The 17909-nt window shown below is 39.7% G+C and overlaps 1 non-coding gene across 1 annotated transcript; it reads left to right on the forward strand.

The window, feature by feature from the left end:
• The first annotated feature begins 17266 nt into the window (after nucleotides 1–17266).
• LOC131637173 (small nucleolar RNA R71) lies at nucleotides 17267–17370 on the forward strand. Its single transcript, XR_009294286.1, has one exon. It is a non-coding gene; the product is annotated as a small nucleolar RNA R71 (small nucleolar RNA).
• Nucleotides 17371–17909: the final 539 nt, after the last annotated feature.

Raw genomic sequence — 17909 nt, forward strand, 5'->3', positions numbered from 1 at the left:
TGCAGACTCACCACTTGTCCCCAAACTCCTGAATGTCCATTCTGAACTACCAGTTGAGCATCTTTGAAGGAGGCAATGGAAGCTTCATCCTTTTTGAATTCATCATTAACAGACAGAGCTTGGAATGCAGTTCCAATGAATACTTCATCAGCCTCTATGGTACGGAACGAAGAGAGATGACTAATTAGCAAAGCTTGTTCTCCATTCACAACAACCATCTTTCCATCTTTCACAAATTTCAACTTTTGGTGGAGAGTCGAAGTAACTGCACCAGCCTCATGGATCCATGGGCGTCCCAATAAGCAACTGTACGCAGGGAAAATGTCCATCACTTGAAAAGTAATCTTGAAGACAAACGGTCCAATACCAATAGGCAAATCAACCTCTCCAACCACTGATTTCTTCGATCCATCAAAAGCCTTGACAATCACATTACTAAATCTCATTGGCGTACCACCATAAGACAGCTTGGCGAGAGTGGATTTTGGCATGACATTCAGAGATGATCCAGTATCAATCAACACATTAGACATTGAGTCCTCTTTGCAACTGACGGAGATATGCAAAGCCAAATTATGTTTTCTTCCTTCCTCAGGCAAATCTTCATCACTGAAGCTCAAATTGTTACATGCAGTGATATTGCTCACAACCCCATTAAACTGATCCTGCGTCACATCATGATCCACAAAGGCTTGATCAAGTATTTTCATCAAAGAATCCCTATGAGCAGGAGAACTCGTCAGCAGCTCCATTATAGAGATCTTGTACGGAGTACGATGCAACTGATCCACAATCTTATAATCACTCATCTTGATAAGCTTCAAAATCTCATCCATCTCCTTTCCTGAAGATGATCCAGCATTCACTTTTGTCGCATCATTATTGTTCACAGGCACTTGAGTAGGATTCCTCTGGACATCCACAACTGTTTGGGGCTGAGTAAAAACTCGTCCACTTCTAGTCACTCTACTAACATCTGCTATATTCTCAACAGAAGACAGAGGCTTAATCTCAACTTCTTTTCCAGCTTCCAACATGGTGGCATTGTATCTGTAGGGTACAGCTTTATCAGAACTATAAGGTACAGATCCAGGCAAACATATCACAAGAGGTTCCACAGCAGCTTTGCCATAATAACCAATCTCTACACATTCCGGGATTTCAAAGCATGGTTCGATCATATTGACATCATCTTCATCTCTATCCCTCAGAATCTCAATAAGCCTTTGATCTATCATCTCTTGTAAATCTCTTTTCACAATGTAACACCCTCGAGGATTAACTGAACAAATCCTACAAGCAGCATGATTATGCTCATAATGACTGTACTCACACAGAGTGGCATGCATCTCTACCAATGATCCTCTGATGTGTTCCACACGATAAATCTTATACTTCCCAGGGCATCCATGCACCATATTCACAGCAGACGCTTCATGAGTTGGCAACGGATTGTTCTTCACATTTGGGCCAATATCACGGAAAGAAAGCATTCCAGAACGGACCAATCTCTGAACTTCATTCTTCAAAGGCCAACAATTCTCGAGGTCATGCCCAGGAGCGTTCTGATGAAAAGCACACGTGGCATCAGCTTTATACCACCAAGGGAGTTTCTCTGGAACAGGAGGTGGTGACCTTGGTTGAACCAACTTCTTATGAATTAGAGCAGGATACAATTCAGTGTACGTCATAGGGATAGGATCAACATTAACTCGAGGATACGGATTCCGCCTTGCTGGTTGTTGATTAACAGGAGCCACAGGCACTGAATTCACAACAGGAGTCACTGACGCCACTTGTTGAGATTGATTTCTGAATCGATTATTCCTCCCATGAGAAACAGCATTAGCATCTGATTCCTTCTTCTTCTGGAGTGAAGAACCATACTTCTTTGCACCACCAGATGAATTGTCATTTCGAACCAGACGACCTTCTCGCACAGCTTCTTCCAATCTAACACCCATTCCCACCATTTCTGTGAAGTCTACAGGAGCACTTGCGATCATCTTCTCATAGTAAAACGGACCAAGAGTCTTCAGAAAAATCTTAGTCATCTCTTTTTCTTCCATCGGAGGAATCACTTGGGCGGCAACCTCACGCCATCTCTGAGCATATTCCTTGAAGGATTCTTTCTCTTTCTGCATCATAGCTCGCAATTGATCTCTATCAGGAGCCATGTCCACATTATACTTGTATTGCTTCACAAACGCCTCAGCTAAGTCACTAAAAGTGCGAAAATGGGTGCTATCAAGGCCCATATACCACTTAGAAGCAGCTCCAGTCAAACTGTCTTGAAAATAGTGAATCAACAGACATTGATCATCAGTGTGAGTGGACATCTTTCTCATTCTCACATACATCACCAAATGTGCCTGAGGGCAGGAATTTCCTTTGTACTTCTCAAATTCAGGCAGCTTGAACTTAGCAGGCACTTTCACATTGGGAACAAGGCAAAGATCATGCACATTCTTTCCAAACAGTTATTTCCCACGCAAGGCTTTCATCTCTTTCTGCAGTTCTTCAAACTGATCTTGGAAACCATCCATTCTGTCATGAATTTCACTTGGAGCAGCATCATAAATGGGCTCTGGGACAAAAGGACCGGTATGAACAATAGGAGATGTGTTGACCATAACAGGAGTCAACGGACGAGTCATCTCAGGAACAAACAAATAACCTTCAGGCATGCCCCAGGGATATCCATTAGGCATTCATTGCTGAGTAGCACCAACAGGAATAGCAGGAATGGTTGTAGCAGCAATTTCAGAAATCACAGTGGTCTGACCCTGAGCTTGGGCATTGGGAGGAGGAACCTGATTCTGATTCTGAGTCTGATTCTGAGCAGCCATCAACGTCTCAACCAGAGCAGTGAGACGATCCACACCAGATCTCAAAGTAACAACCTCTTCACGCAGCTCATGATTCTCTTGTTCAAGACCTTCCATCTTCTTCTTGCAGTTAGCTCGAGTATTATACCGGTGAGACAGCTTGATTCTGTATGAAGAACACTGAATAAGACCTCGGGAATACTCTCGGAAGCAAGACCAAAAATGCAGAATGATGCATGAAATGCAATGCAAATGTTTTTTATTAGTTTTCAAGGAACTTTTAAGACATTAATTGTAAACATTAGCAAAAACATCATAAAACATAACAATATTCTTTCATTAGTAATGGAAAAGCATACAAAAGGATTCAAAGATCCAAAATTACAAAACAAAGGAAAGGCTAAAAACTAGAAGGGAACACTTCTGATGAAGATCCAACTCCTCTTTGCAGCTTCCTACGGAGCTTCTCCAACTCATCTTCATAAAAGGCCTTCAAATGAGCATTCTTGACCAACAGCTTATCAGCAACTTCTTTCCATGCGACTGAATCTTCTTGTGGTCTCTTTCGCTTTTCACCATGTTGTCGGAGCAACTCTTCTTGATGGCGAATCTGATCCTCCTTTTCCATCAACCAACCATCTTGGATATCAAGCATTTCATCCTTTTCTTTCAAGTGTATCTTCAACTCCTTGTTCTCAAACTCCAAAGCATCTCTTTCCGCTCTCAACTTAGCCACGAGCTCTAGATGTTCCTCACTACTTTCAATAGGAGTAGTGAGAGACAATGGTGGAGTAACGAGTAGAGAAGGCTCCTCGAGTAAATAAGGCATCTGAAAAGTATGAGCTCTAGCTTGAACCCAATCAGTGTAGTCTTTGAGAGCAACACATTGTTTCGTTCCCAAATGTCTCTTCCTATCAACATGGTGCCAAGCACGCACAAACCGATTTCTCATATCCGAATTTCCATCTTGATTAAGATAGAAGATTCCTGACACAAGAACACTAGCGGGTCGCTCCTTCATGGGGTAGCAAAATTGACGCCTTGCAAGAATGGGGTTGTATGTAATTCCTCCTTGTATACCAAGAAGAGGTACATTAGAGAATTCTCCACAACGATCAATAATCTCACCAATGTCATAAGCAGGATTGTACCAATGGATATTCCCATTAGTAAGAGGCATGATCTTCTGAGACCACGAGAGACCATCTGGATTGTTCAAGAAACTCTTAGCTTGAGGCAAGTGAGAAATAAACCACTTATAGAGCAAAGGAGTGCAACAATTGATAAGTCCACCTTTCTTATCATTCCTATGGTGAATGGAATGATTAGTATCCCCAAGCAAAGTAGGTACAGGATTCCCAATCATGAAAATCCGAATAGCATTAACATCGACAAAGTTGTCAATGTTAGGAAAGAGTATCAAACCATAGATGAGCAAGGCCAGAAATGTCTCAAAAGCAATCATACTTCCTTTACTAGCCAACATAGAAGCCTTTCCAATCAAGAACTTAGAAGTCAACCCCCAAATTCCTCCTTTTTTGGTCATATTTGCTTTTACATCTGATATCTTCAAATGAAGAAGCTCTGCTATCTCATCAACCTGAGGCTCTTTCTCCAAACCACTAAACGGTATGTCATTCGTAACGGGCAAACCAATCCAATAAGAATACTCCTCCAAAGGGGGCATAAGCTGATAATCAGGAAAGGTGAAACAATGATAAACCGGGTCATAAAACTGCACAAGAGTCTCAAGAATCCCTTTTTCCACTTTAGTCTTCAAGATAGAGATCAATTTCCCATAACGGCTTTTGAAGTTGTCAAGATTAGGAACCAAAGTTGCTAGCTCTTTCAATTCTTTTGCACTTGAATTCCTGAAAGTGTACATCTTGATGCTTCTCTTTTGATCCATAGTACCTGTGATGTTTACAAAAAATGTCTCTAAGTTCCTTGAAAACCATTTGTAAAGGACACATTTTTTTTATGAATGCATGAATGCATGGTTTATGCACCAATCACAATCAAGAGCACACAAGATCACATCAAATCACACAAAATCACACAGTCCAGGTTCAAAGGTTCGACGTCACGAGCATGGAGCCATGGGTCTACCCATCCCACAAGGTGTGTTCTAAGGAATTTTGTACCTGCCAATCGGGTTCTACAAAGGTTCCCAGAGTTTTCAATCTTCTATCGGATATTACCGGCACGCACAATTGCTCATGGGCGCCAATAATATGCCTAAAAAGACCTCGTCTGAGCGTAGTATCGCATGACAACAAGCTCAAATTGGTACTTGATCTTGTTTCTGCACTACATCCTAAAAAGGCTTAGATTGGTTAAAAGGGTTCTAGGCCATTCAGCTTCTACGGACACTCACTATTGAAAGTAATAGCGTTATCACGATGATTCGTAACAACCTCTACTACCTTGCATGAGGCCTCCACTGATTGGGGTTCCACCATATGACGCTCATGGTAAGGATTGCTCCTGACATGCGACTATTGGTCTTACCACCTCCTATCTCAAGTTACTCACCAAAGTTCGGGTTAGAACTTTATCTCATCACAGAGGAACCATCGAGCACCAAAAAGAAAAAAAAAGAAAAAAAGAAGATAAACAAACAAAGCACACAACAATATATACAGGTAAAAACACACAGATAAACAAAAATAGGCTTAACACACTTAAAACTGGGTCCCCAGTGAAGTCGCCATTTTTCTGTAGCGGGGAAAATCTGATATCGAAGCCATGGGATTGACTCGAATCAATATTCCGTTTTGAAATCGCCACCGCGCTTTATTTTTTCAAAGGAAAAGGGAAAAGAACGTAAAACCCAAAGTTTTGTTTTTAAAAAAACAAGAAAGAGAACTCAGGTTCGGGTGTTGATTATATGAGGGGAAGGTTTAAAGCACCCCTCATATCCGTGGTACTCCACAGGAACCTTTTTGAAAATCTGTGTTGTGTGTGTGCTAAAAAACGGTTTGTTTTATTTTTAAAATAAGCTCGGCAAAGCGTTAAGCTTTGGGCCTACATACCTCCTCGGTGCAATGGAGAAGTCAGAGCTAATGTAGTTCCGCTTTTGGGAAAAACGTTTTTAAAACGAATAAACACTTTGTTGTCGTTAGAGAGAAATACTCAGCCATTGATCTTGAGCATGAGAACAAACAAGTTCTTTGCATCGCAAATGAAAGAAGGGCGCCAACTCGGATAAAATCAACGAGTATGCCACTAGCTCTCTCACGCGGAAAAGATCTCGTTATTATCAATCAATTTCAAAATCGTGGGGTATAACCACTCGTTTCGACAATTAACGGTGTCTAAACTTTTGAAGAAAAGCCACTAAGGGCAAAAGATATTTTAAAAGAAAAGGTTTTGAAAAGATTGCAAACATAAGAATATTTTGGAAAAAGGGAGAAGATTTTGAAAATTTAAGAATGGGAGGAGATGAAGAGGCTATCCTATTGCGTAAAATAAAAGCTAAGGAAAAGAACGGTCTAACCGAAGTAAGAAGCCAACACTTGACATTGTGAGTCAAGGTAGATTTCCCATCCTTTGGAATTATTAATACCAATACATTAACACTTGGGGATCCAGATGAACTTATTGTCTTAGCACCACTTTTTATTAAGCACATTGATAAACATACAACAGAACAATGCCAGACAGACAGAACAATCACAGGATAGTAATAGAATGAGTCCAGAGGTACTAGGTCCATAAGTCCGAATCTCCAAAGCGCTAGGGATAGTAACCAATAGTCCAAAGAGAGCCTTATGTATTTTTTAGATTTTTCGATTGCTTATTAGTGTTTTAGCCAAAAAAAGGTAAAGTATGGTCCAAGTGGACAAAAGAAAAATAACGGAAGCATAAACATATGTCCAAGTGGACAAAGAAAAAACGGCGGAAAGTAAATATGATGAAATGATAAAATAAAGCGATAAAGCTAGAAATATAAAGAGCGGTATAGTAAAGGTGCGGAAATTAAAGTTAGTTGTTAAATGTTAAAGATAACCATCTTGAAACTTGTCAAGTGTGTTATCAAAGTTAGTAGGAGATCGATGGTGAGTGAATGATGTACTCAGATTTAAATTCAATGGGGTTTATCAGAAGCTTGATAAAATCATAGCGACTACACGATAAAAACCTCCACAAGTCTTAAATCAACCGCATACAATTCTCTTCCATATTTGATCTTTTTTATTCGGGACACGAAATATTGCGCTATGTTAAGCAGATCGCCAAGTGATTTATGTAGAAATCACCCTACAACGAGGCCGGTCAAAACTTTATGTGCTAATGCATGCGAGAAGAACGATATGTAGATCGTTTTCCGAAAGCAATACCGCACGAAAAGAAAAATGGTGAGTGATCTAGTCTTCACCAAGAATCCATAAGAATTCTCAAGGCATTAAGACTTTCATCGACCAAAATAAAAAGAAATAAAAGATGGAACCACATTAAAGACTCCTTTCATCCATAATTTCAATCACTTAATATTGCGGATTTGGATTCTCATCCTATCGACGCCCTAAGTCCATTGAAATTAGAGAGAAATTAGGCCTCTAACTTGTGATTCAAAGCAAATATCAAAAGAATGGAGTAGAAGATGAGTTAGAACCAAAAACAAGTCAAAAACCACAAAAAATCAGCATTCTGCCCAGTGTAAATCGATTTGCACAGAGTGTAAATCGATTTACACAACTCTGTTTTCAAAATCTGCGCAGTTTTCAGTTGTGTAAATCGATTTGCACCAGATGTAAATCGATTTGCACAACACAGTTTTCAAAAAAACAGCAAATAAAGAGAAGAAAACTTGTTTAAACATAAAACCAAACACCTTGTGATCTTGGATCAATTTGTGCACGAAAATGTATCAATTAAGCAAGCAAATCTCATCAATGTAGCACCAAAGGTGCATCAAGCATAAACAACAAAGGATCACATCTTGAATTATGGATTGGATCTAGAATTTTACCAAATCTTCCACAAACTTTGAATCTTCTTCAAGAACACACAACCACAAGCCTTGATCTCTCACAATTGATGAAGAAAAGTAGTGTTTATGTTGAGGTTTAGCTTTAAATTAGTGAGGTTCAAGATGTGACTCACTAATTTGTGTGGAAGAGAAAGAGCTTTGAGTGATGGGTTTGGAAGAGGTGAGGAGAGAATTTGCAATAAGTTTCTTGGCTATCAAAGCTTGAAAAATGAAGAGGGGAGTGCCTCAATTTATAGCACTTAGGCTTGGGAAATTTTGTGGCTTGGAGTTAGGATTGGAAAATAGAATTAGGCTTGGAAAAGTGATTTGGAGCCAAAAATGAAATCCAATGGTCTTGATGCAATCACATGAGGGTACATGATTAGATGATGTAGGAAATCAAATGTAAGAACCAAGTCATGCTTCCCATGCTTGCAAATGATGTCAACACTTCAAAAAGCTGAAATTTGCCTTCATTTTTCCAAATTCGTGCTGGTGCAATCGATTTGCACATTATGCAAATCTATTTACATTGCTGAAAAAGGCAAAATCTGGGGCAAAAACAGTTATGCAAATCGATTGCTGTCTTATGCAAATCGATTTGCACTGATGGCAGAAGCAAATCTGGTGCAGAAACAGTTGTGTAAATCGATTTACACCTTATGCAAATCGATTTGCTCAGTGAAAATGTTGAAAAATGCTCCTTTGATGGGTATTTTGACTTGGTACCTACAAAACACAAACATACAAGAGCACAAGGCAATATTTTTTGGTATTTTGGTTAGTAAAGGAATATATACAAACTAAAACATGGGTGCTCGATGATTCCTTTGCAGATGAATTGAGCACAGCATTGCAAGTAGAGATCTAGGTTAAAACTTCTTGATTGATGATTGGTATGAAAATGATGTGTGATCTTAGGGTCAAAAATTGGGGTATGACACATTTATACGGAAATTATTTAGCGCACAGTATAAGAAAAATAATTCATTTTGGTTTAACTTGTGGTTGTTGGATATTGCAAAAATAGTGTGCCCCAAAACACGTTAAAAATAACGTATAGCGGGGTTTTGAATATGAGAAGCATGTAGGGTCCTCCAACCGGTAGGAATTTCGCGAGTCAGATTAAACCAAAATTCGAAAGCGAGTTCCTCCCAAGGTCGGCCATTGAGTTCTTGAAAGATTGTGCGGTGAGCATTTGGTGCATTTTCAAAATGAAAATACGTAGCAACTGTTTCTTGATCCAAAATAAATTCACGGTTAAACATCCGAAATTGGATGTTACCGGTTAAAAGTGGTTGATCAGAAGGAGTGTCGTAATGGAAAGAGCTTAAGAACTCTAAAACGAGCGGCTCATAAGTGGGTACGGGTTCGGTACAGAGATGATGTAGGCTAGATTTTGTGAGCAAACGGGTGACACCATCCATGAGACCCAGAGTTTCTAGACATTCGATGTTCACGAATTTCGTGGGGACAACCGAACGTTCATAGATAGCGAGGTATTTGGTTCTTTGAGCATTGTCGTCTTCCTCTCGAAAGATAATATGTGAAAGGTCGGGAGGTGGCCTCTCAGGACGCACACTTCGGATGACAGAACGTGGAGGCATGATGTGTTTGGAAAAAAATAGTGTGGAGAGTAGAAGAGGAGAAAATGGTTTAGGAGGTTATGAAGAAAAAGAGTGGTGGTGGTGTGGTTTTATAGTGAGGTTTGAAAATGGTGGAGTAAATATAGAATTAAAATGAAGTTATGGTGGTGTTTGAAATTTTAATGGAATGGGGAAATGGGAAATGATGTAGACTTAAAGAGGTGATGATGGAGGATGAATGTGGTTTATGTTGTTTAAATGGAAGAAATAATGGGGAGAAGGATGAATATTGAATGATGAATTTTGAAATTCAAAATTCAAAATTCAAAGAGGGAATAATTGGTGGTCTGTGCGGTCAAATGAAGCATGCATCCTGCTACCCTTGGGAGACGCGTGTCTAAGGTAGGCAGTCTGCAGGGGGACAGGGTATGGAGACGGGCGTCTCCTGTCCTTAACGTGCAGAAGGGTGGTCCCACAGAGGTGGAGACAAGCGTCTCCTAGCCTAGGGACATGCCTATCTCGCATGTGGTGCTATAGTCACGTGTTGACAGATACAAAAATTATGAGAATAGCACAGATGTGACATGTGATGTTACTATAAACAGCAAAATACCAGACTGAGTGAGTTATATGCATTCATAGATATATAGCAATCAGTCAGCAGAATAATATAACACAGTAGCAGTGATGAATAAAATAATGCATTTCGTATTAAAACTGGTACTGAGTGTTGATTGAAACAGAATGTAAAAATGCAGAAAATAAAAATCTAAACTAGGAATTGGAAATTGCTAAAACTAGAAATAAAATCTAATATCCTAAAAGTTAACATCTAGCCACGTCTGTTGTTGTGCACATTAGAATAAATGTGTTTGAAAACTTTGTCGAATTGAGCATTGACGGTGTCGATGAAGTCGAAAAACTGCATTTGCAGAGTGTGTAGCTCGTTGCGCACATATTTTACTTCGTGTTGCAGTGCATCGATGGCTTGCCCATGCGTGTTCTGATTAGGAGCAGGCTCGATCCTCGGAGGAGCATTTCTCGGGGCCACTGATTCAGCAGATGCAGCAGGTTGTTGTTGCTCGAGCTCGATGTCAGTCATGTCTTCAGATTGAATTTCTTGTGAACCAGTAGGAGTCTCAGGTTCGTACATAAGAATGGGTTCATCTTCGGGTAGAGGCTTATATTCAGGCATATGATCATCCTCAGGCATAGGTTCGTATTCAGGTTCGAGATAATCTACGGGTATATGTCCATTTCCATAGTATCCATGAGGAGTGTCGGGTTTAGAATTTTGTTCTGCTACATACATGTCATCATCTAAATGTTCATAAGCTTGTGGTGTCTCTGGAGATGACTCTCTTTCAGGGATTTGATCATAGTAAAGCCAGTTAGCAGGGTTGTGCACACTCGTCCTTGGATTCGGTAAGGTGAACTGATCTAGTACTTTATTATCGATGAGTAAATCAAACTGATCAGGTCCAAGGTTACCAATGATACCTCGATTAAAGAAGAAGCGAATGTTCATAGAGTTGTAGGAACCAAAAGGTGTCAATCTAAGTAGAGGTGTTCTCAGACCTATAGCATTTGCAATCATTGTGACAAATTCGCCGATCAGAATAGGTGAAACTTCGTCTTGCGTGATGCGCTCGAAGTTTGTTATCATAAATGCGATGGCGTTGACCGTACGATTCTGAGAGGTGCAGAACATGATGAATAACTCTTCTCTAGAAACTTCAGTGACATTATTGGGTTTACCGAAGATGTAGTGAGCGATGATCTTTTGCAAGTATCTGAAAGCAGGGTTATGAATGTTCTCGGATTGAAACTCGTTCTCTTCAGGGTTATCGTTACCAGTGATCTTACCCCAAAATATATCCAACTCCCAGTATGCAAGACTTTCTTCAGGGACTGTGGTGTATGCATCTGATCCATGAGGGATTTCTAACATTGCAGCAAAATCTCGGATGCAAAATTGATATTCTAATCCAAAAAGTCAAAAGAGGATAACTCCTTTCCTCAATCCTTGTCCACAGTTAGGCAGATAAGTCAAAGAGCTCAAAAATTCCAGAGTGAGCTTTCGGTAAGTACTAAACTTGCGGAACAGGTGAGAACCGGTCCAACCAATTTGGTTCAGCAAGTGCATGACGCTTTCTGCGATACCTAACCTTTCCATAGTCGCGTGGTGAGTATAGCGAGTCAAATCCATTTGCCTCTCAGCTAGCTTAGCATATCTTGCTTCTTGCCCTCTACCACGGAACACAACTTCCATATTGTCAATTTCTTGCATCTTGATGAGTTAGTAGTTAAGAAAGCCTATAAGTTGAAAATATGAAAATTAAGTTAGAACTAGGCTAGTGTTGTTTAAAAGGAAAAATAAAGAGAAAAATAAAATTAAAAGTGTAACAAGTTATAATAATAATTATAATTATAAAAAGGAGAGATTTTCACGATTTAAAAATAGCGGTTATAATTATAGTAATTATTATAAGATGTAGGAAAAACATAAAAATATAGGAGAATTAAAATAATTCAAAAATAGAATAGAATATTTAAATAGAAATAAAAATAACTGTGGGTTGTCTCCCACCAAGCGCTTTGCTTTATGTCGTAAGCTCGACAATTTTTTAAATAGAAAATCATTTTTCTGAATGAGCGGGCAGCTCGTCAAGTTTAAAAATTTGAATGTTTTCATCGTGTTCGAGATGATGGTAATACTTAAGACGTTGCTCATTTACGATAAAAGGTTTTACGGTTTCTCCTTTGATTTCTATCGCTCTGCTCGGAAATATGTTAGTAATTTCGAAAGGACCAGACCATCTAGATCGTAACTCTCCAGGAAATAATTTTAGTCTAGAATTAAATAGAAGTACTTTATCGCCTATGCTAAAATTTTTCCTATATATACGCTTGTCATGCCATTTTTTCGTTCTTTCTTTATAGATTTTGGCGTTTTCGTAAGCGTCTTGTCTAAGTTCGTCTAGTTCGTTTATGTCTAGAAGTCGTTTTTCACCAGCGGTAGTGTAGTTTAAATTTAGATTCTTAATGGCCCAATAGGCTTTATGTTCTAATTCTACCGGAAGGTGGCATGATTTTCCCTAAACGAGTTTGAATGGGGTGGTTTCGATTGGAGTTTTGAAAGCTGTTTTATAAGCCCATAAAGCTTCATTTAATTTGGATGACCAATCCTTTCTAGATATAGCAACAGTTTTCTCCAATATTTGCTTTATTTCGCGGTTAGATACTTCTACTTGTCCGCTTGTTTGTGGATGGTATGGTGTAGCTATTCGATGATTTACTCCATATTTTCGAAGGATTTTTTCAAGGATTCTTGAAATGAAATGAGAGACCCATCATCGCTAATTACCAGTCTTGGCACACCGAACCTAGGAAAGATAACGTTTTTGAAGAGTTTGATCACTACTCGTGTATCGTTTGTAGGAGAAGCGATAGCTTCTATCCATTTCGAAACGTAATCGACAACCACGAGTATATATTTATTTCCGAATGATGATGGAAACGGACCCATAAAGTATATTCCCCAGACGTCAAGTATTTCTACTTCTAGGATGCCCTTTTGAGGCATTTCGTCACGTCTCGAGATATTTCCGGTTCGTTGGCATCTATCACAATTTAATACAGCAAAATAAACGTCTTTCCATAGGTTAGGCCAGAAGAGTCCAGATTGAAGGATTTTGGCGCATGTTCTAGATGTGCTATGGTGTCCTCCACATGGTGCTGAATGATAATGTGTTATTATGCTTCCTATTTCTTCCTCGGGTACACAACTTCTAAAGATTCCATCGGGGCCTCTTTTGAAAAGGAGGGGGTCGTCCCAATAGTAATGTTTTAGGTCATGGAAGAATTTCTTCTTCTGTTTGTAACTTAGATCTGGAGGAAGTACACCAGCAGCTAGGTAATTTACGAAGTCTGCATACCAAGGTGTGGCAGAGCGGGCTAAAGCTACTTCTGCGAAGTTGTTGGGTTCAGTGATTGGATGGTATGGTTCTAATTCGTTAGCTTCCAATATAGCGATGAGTCTTTCGTAAGGGAAATCATCATCAATTGGTACTTGTTCGGGTTTCAGATTTTCCAGTCGAGAGAGGTGATCTGCTACGACATTTTCAGTTCCCTTTTTATCTTTAATTTCTAAGTCGAACTCTTGTAATAAAGGGATCCATCTTAACAATCTAGGTTTGGCGTCTTTCTTGGTTAAGAGGTACCTAATAGCGGCGTGGACAGTGTATATGATTATTTTGGCTCCTACCAAGAAGGAACGGAACTTATCTAACGCGAATACGACAACTAATAGTTCCTTTTCTGTCGTGGCGTAGTTCATTTAAGCTTCGTCTAGGGTTCTACTCGCATAGTATATGACATGTAGTTTCTTATCTTTTCTTTGCCCTAGAACGGCTCCTACAGCATAATCGCTTGCGTCGCGCATTATTTCGAAAGGCTCACTCCAGTCGGGAGGTTGCATAATCGGCACAGAGATTAATGCTTGTTTAAGCGTTCGGAATGCTTCAGTGCATTTATCGTTAAAAATGAATTCAGCGTCTTTCATCAGTAATTCGGTTAAGGGTTTGGTTATTTTAGAGAAATCCTTAATAAAACATCGGTAAAAAACAACGTGTCCTAGAAAACTTCCTATTTCTCTAACTATTTTGGTAGGTTGAAGGTTTTCGGTGATTTCGATTTTAGCTTTATCCACTTCGATCCCTCTATCGGATACGATGTGTCCAAGTACGATTCCTTGTCGAACCATGAAATGGCATTTTTCCCAATTAAGGAGTAGGTTAACGCTTACGCATTGTTTGAGTACCAATTCAAGGTTTTCTAAGCATGTTTCAAAACTTCCTCCACAGACAGAGAAGTCGTGCATAAAGACCTCCATTATTCCATCCAGGAAGTCGGCAAATATTGCCATCATGCATCTCTGGAAGGTTGCGGGTGCATTGCAAAGTCCGAAAGGCATTCGTCTATAAGCGACCGTACCATGTAACACCCCGATATCCGCTGCACGCATCAACCGTGTCGGCCAACCGAGCATGTTACCGGCTTAATCAATAATCCCCCCTAGGTCCGCTTATCGGCTGCCTAGGAAATATTGTTTTTGCCTCCCACAGGAATCGAACCATGTACCTAGGGGATAAGTACATATTCATAGCAATTCCTGCTACCAATTGAGCTAGTATGGTCAAGTGGTAGCAGGAATTGCTATGAATATGTACTTATCCCCTAGGTACATGGTTCGATTCCTGCGGGAGGCAAAAACAATATTTCCTGGGCAGCCGATAAGCGGACCTAGGGGGGATTATTGATTAAGCCGGTAACATGCTCGGTTGGCCGACACGGTTGATGCGTGCAGCGGATATCGGTGTGTTACATACCATAAGGACAGGTAAACATGGTCTTTTCTTGGTCGTCAGGGTGGATAGGAATTTGGAAAAATCCGGAGTGTCCATCCAGATAACAGAAATGTGAGTGTTTAGCTAGGCGTTCGAGCATTTGATCTATGAATGGTAAAGGGAAATGATCCTTTCGGGTGGCTTTGTTTAGCTTCCTATAGTCAATGCACACTCTCCATCCAGTTTGGGTACGTTGTGCTACAGATTCGCCTTTTGCGTTAGTGATTACAGTAACTCCTCCTTTCTTTGGTACAACATGAACAGGACTAACCCATTTACTATCGGATATTGGATATATGATTCCGACTTCTAACAGTTTTTGGATTTCCTTTTTAACCACATCGCTCATGATGGGATTTATTCGTCTTTGATGCTCCCTAGAGGTTTTACAATCTTCTTCGAGCATAATGCGATGCATACAGAGGGAAGGACTTATTCCTTTCAGATCTGATATGTTATATCCTATAACAGTTGGGTATTTTCTTAGGACAATGAATAATTTTTCAGTCTCGGTTTGTCCTAAATTAGCGTTAACTATAACTGGTCGGTTAAGTTCTTCGTCTAGGAATTTGTACCTAAGGTCGATAGGTAGTGTTTTAAGTTCTATAGCAGGTTTCTTAGGCCCAGGTATAGGATCAGGAGTTAATGCCAAACATTCACTCAGGTGGTTATCTTGATATTCCCCACGCCAGTTGTCATCTTCAAAAATTGGCGGTATAGGAATTCTTAGGATCTCGGTTTCCTTATGTGGTTCGGATTTTATTTCATTTACACACTCGTCGATTACGTCGGCAGAGCAGCATGTGTCAATTATAGAAGGTGCTTTTAGGAATTGGGAAAGAATGAATTTGATTTTCTCTTCTCATACTTCGAAGGTAAGCTTTCCTCGTTTAACGTCTATTATTGCACCAGCGGTTGCTAAGAATGGTCTTCCTAATATGATCGGGATGTTTGAATCTTCTTGGATATCCATTATGATGAAGTCAGTTGGGATGTAGAATTGGCCTACACGCACAGGGATATTTTCTAACATTCCTACAGGGTATTTAACTGAACGGTCAGCTAGTTGAAGAGAGATTATCGTTGCCTTAAGCTCACCCAGATTTAGTTTCTTACAGGTTGAAAGAGGCATCAAACTAACACTGGCTCCTAAGTCGCATAAGGCTTTTTCTATAATAGTCTTTCCTATTACACAGGGTATGGAAAAGCTACCAGGATCTTTCAAATTGGGAGGCATGTTATTTTGGATGATAGCGCTACATTCAGCGGTAAGTGTTATAGTTTCGTTATCCTCGAGTTTCTTTTTGTTCGATAGAATTTCTTTTAAGAATTTGGCGTACGAAGGCATTTCAGTTATGGCTTCTGTGAAAGGTATGGTTATGTTTAATTGTTTTAGAAGTTATACAAATTTTTTAAATTGCGCTTCGGTTTTGGATTTAGCTAATCTCTGAGGGTAAGGAATTGGTGGCTTATAAGGTGGTGGTGGAACGTAAGGTTTTTCTTTTTCAGGTTCCACTTCGGTGTTATTCTCATTGGTCTTAGCAGTTTGATCATCAGTTGATGTCTTTTTGGTTTCCTTTGGCTCTTGTTGTGACATGGGTGCGTTTTGAGTTCTAGGATCGATAGGTCCATCGTAGTTCGTTCCACTTCGTAGTGTTATCGCGTTCGCATGTCCTTTAGGATTAGGTTGTGGTTGAGCAGGAAACGTGCCAGCAGGGGCAGCAGTAGGTGCTTGTTGTTGAGCTACTTGCGAAATTTGAGTTTCTAACATTTTGTTATGCGTAGCTAAGGCATCTACTTTGTTCGATAATTGTTTTAGTTGCTCACTATTGTGGATGTTTTTATTTAGGAAGTCCTTGTTGGTTTGTTGTTGGGAAGCTATAAAGTTTTCCATCATGATTTCTAAGTTCGACTTCCTAGAGGCGTTTTGAGCAGCTACAGGCGCTTTTTGATAGCCAGGTGGGACAATAGGTGCTTGTCCAGGTGCGTACAACGCATTTGTTGTTCTTATACGAAAAGTTTGGATGGTTCTTCCATCCAGGGTTGTACGTGTTAGAATAAGGGTTTCCTTGAGCATAGTTTACTTGATCAGATGGAACACCAGTCAAGAGTTGACATTCGGCAACTACGTGTCCATTTAATCCACAAATCTCGCAGTTAGGTGTTACGGCAGCAGTGGTGGCTGAAGGAGTGATGGTTAAGTTTTCGATCTTTTGAGTTAAAGCGTCTACTTTAGCGTTAACGCGGTCTATACCACTTACTTCGTACATTCCTCCTTTGGTTTGGGTTTTCTTTAGAGCGGCTCATTCTCCACCCCATTGGTAATGGTTTTGTGCCATGTTCTCTATGAGGTTGTATGCTTCATCGTGGGGTTTGTCCATTAATGCTCCGCCAGCAGCGGCATCTATAGTCATTTTATTGTTATAAAGGAGACCACCATAGAAAGTATGGATGATCAGCCATGGTTCGAGTCCATGATGAGGGCATAGTCTAAGCATGTCCTTGTATCGTTCCCAAGCTTCGAAGAGTGATTCATTATCTTTCTAGGTAAATCCGTCGAATCCACAGGGACTATGAATCGATCTACCGTTATCTAAGGTTACTATGTAAAGCTAAGGCTACTAATATTTTGATTGTTTCTAAGGGGAAGTGATTGTGAATACTAAGAAATATAATAATAGACAGATATCAATATGTATTTCGTTTAACTTTAGGTGATCCGAAGGTCCATTGCCTAACGTATTAATTCGATTAAAAATCTTTATTAATTCAATTGATTAAAAGTCCTCCTCTCAAACTTTCGCTCTGTTGATTTAGACTACTATCCTAACTCGTAATGTACGCTTTCGCCATCCCATTAGATTTTAGAAAAGCTTTTTGGAAACAACGTAATTAATAAAATGCTTGTTTTATGAAGTTGTTATCTATTTAAATCTCCTAATCTCAAACTTTCGCTCTGTTGACTCGGAACATGCTAATATCCCTAACGTACGCTATCGCCATCCCGCGCGGGTGTAAAAACATTTTTTGAAAATAAATAAGTTCTAATTAGTTTTAATACGCTTTCGCCATCCTTAAAACTAATGTCCTATGTCTACTATCCAGTTAAAGA

Source organism: Vicia villosa, unplaced genomic scaffold (genome assembly GCF_029867415.1).
Source record: "Vicia villosa cultivar HV-30 ecotype Madison, WI unplaced genomic scaffold, Vvil1.0 ctg.001937F_1_1_1, whole genome shotgun sequence".
NCBI classification, from domain to species: Eukaryota; Viridiplantae; Streptophyta; class Magnoliopsida; order Fabales; family Fabaceae; genus Vicia; species Vicia villosa.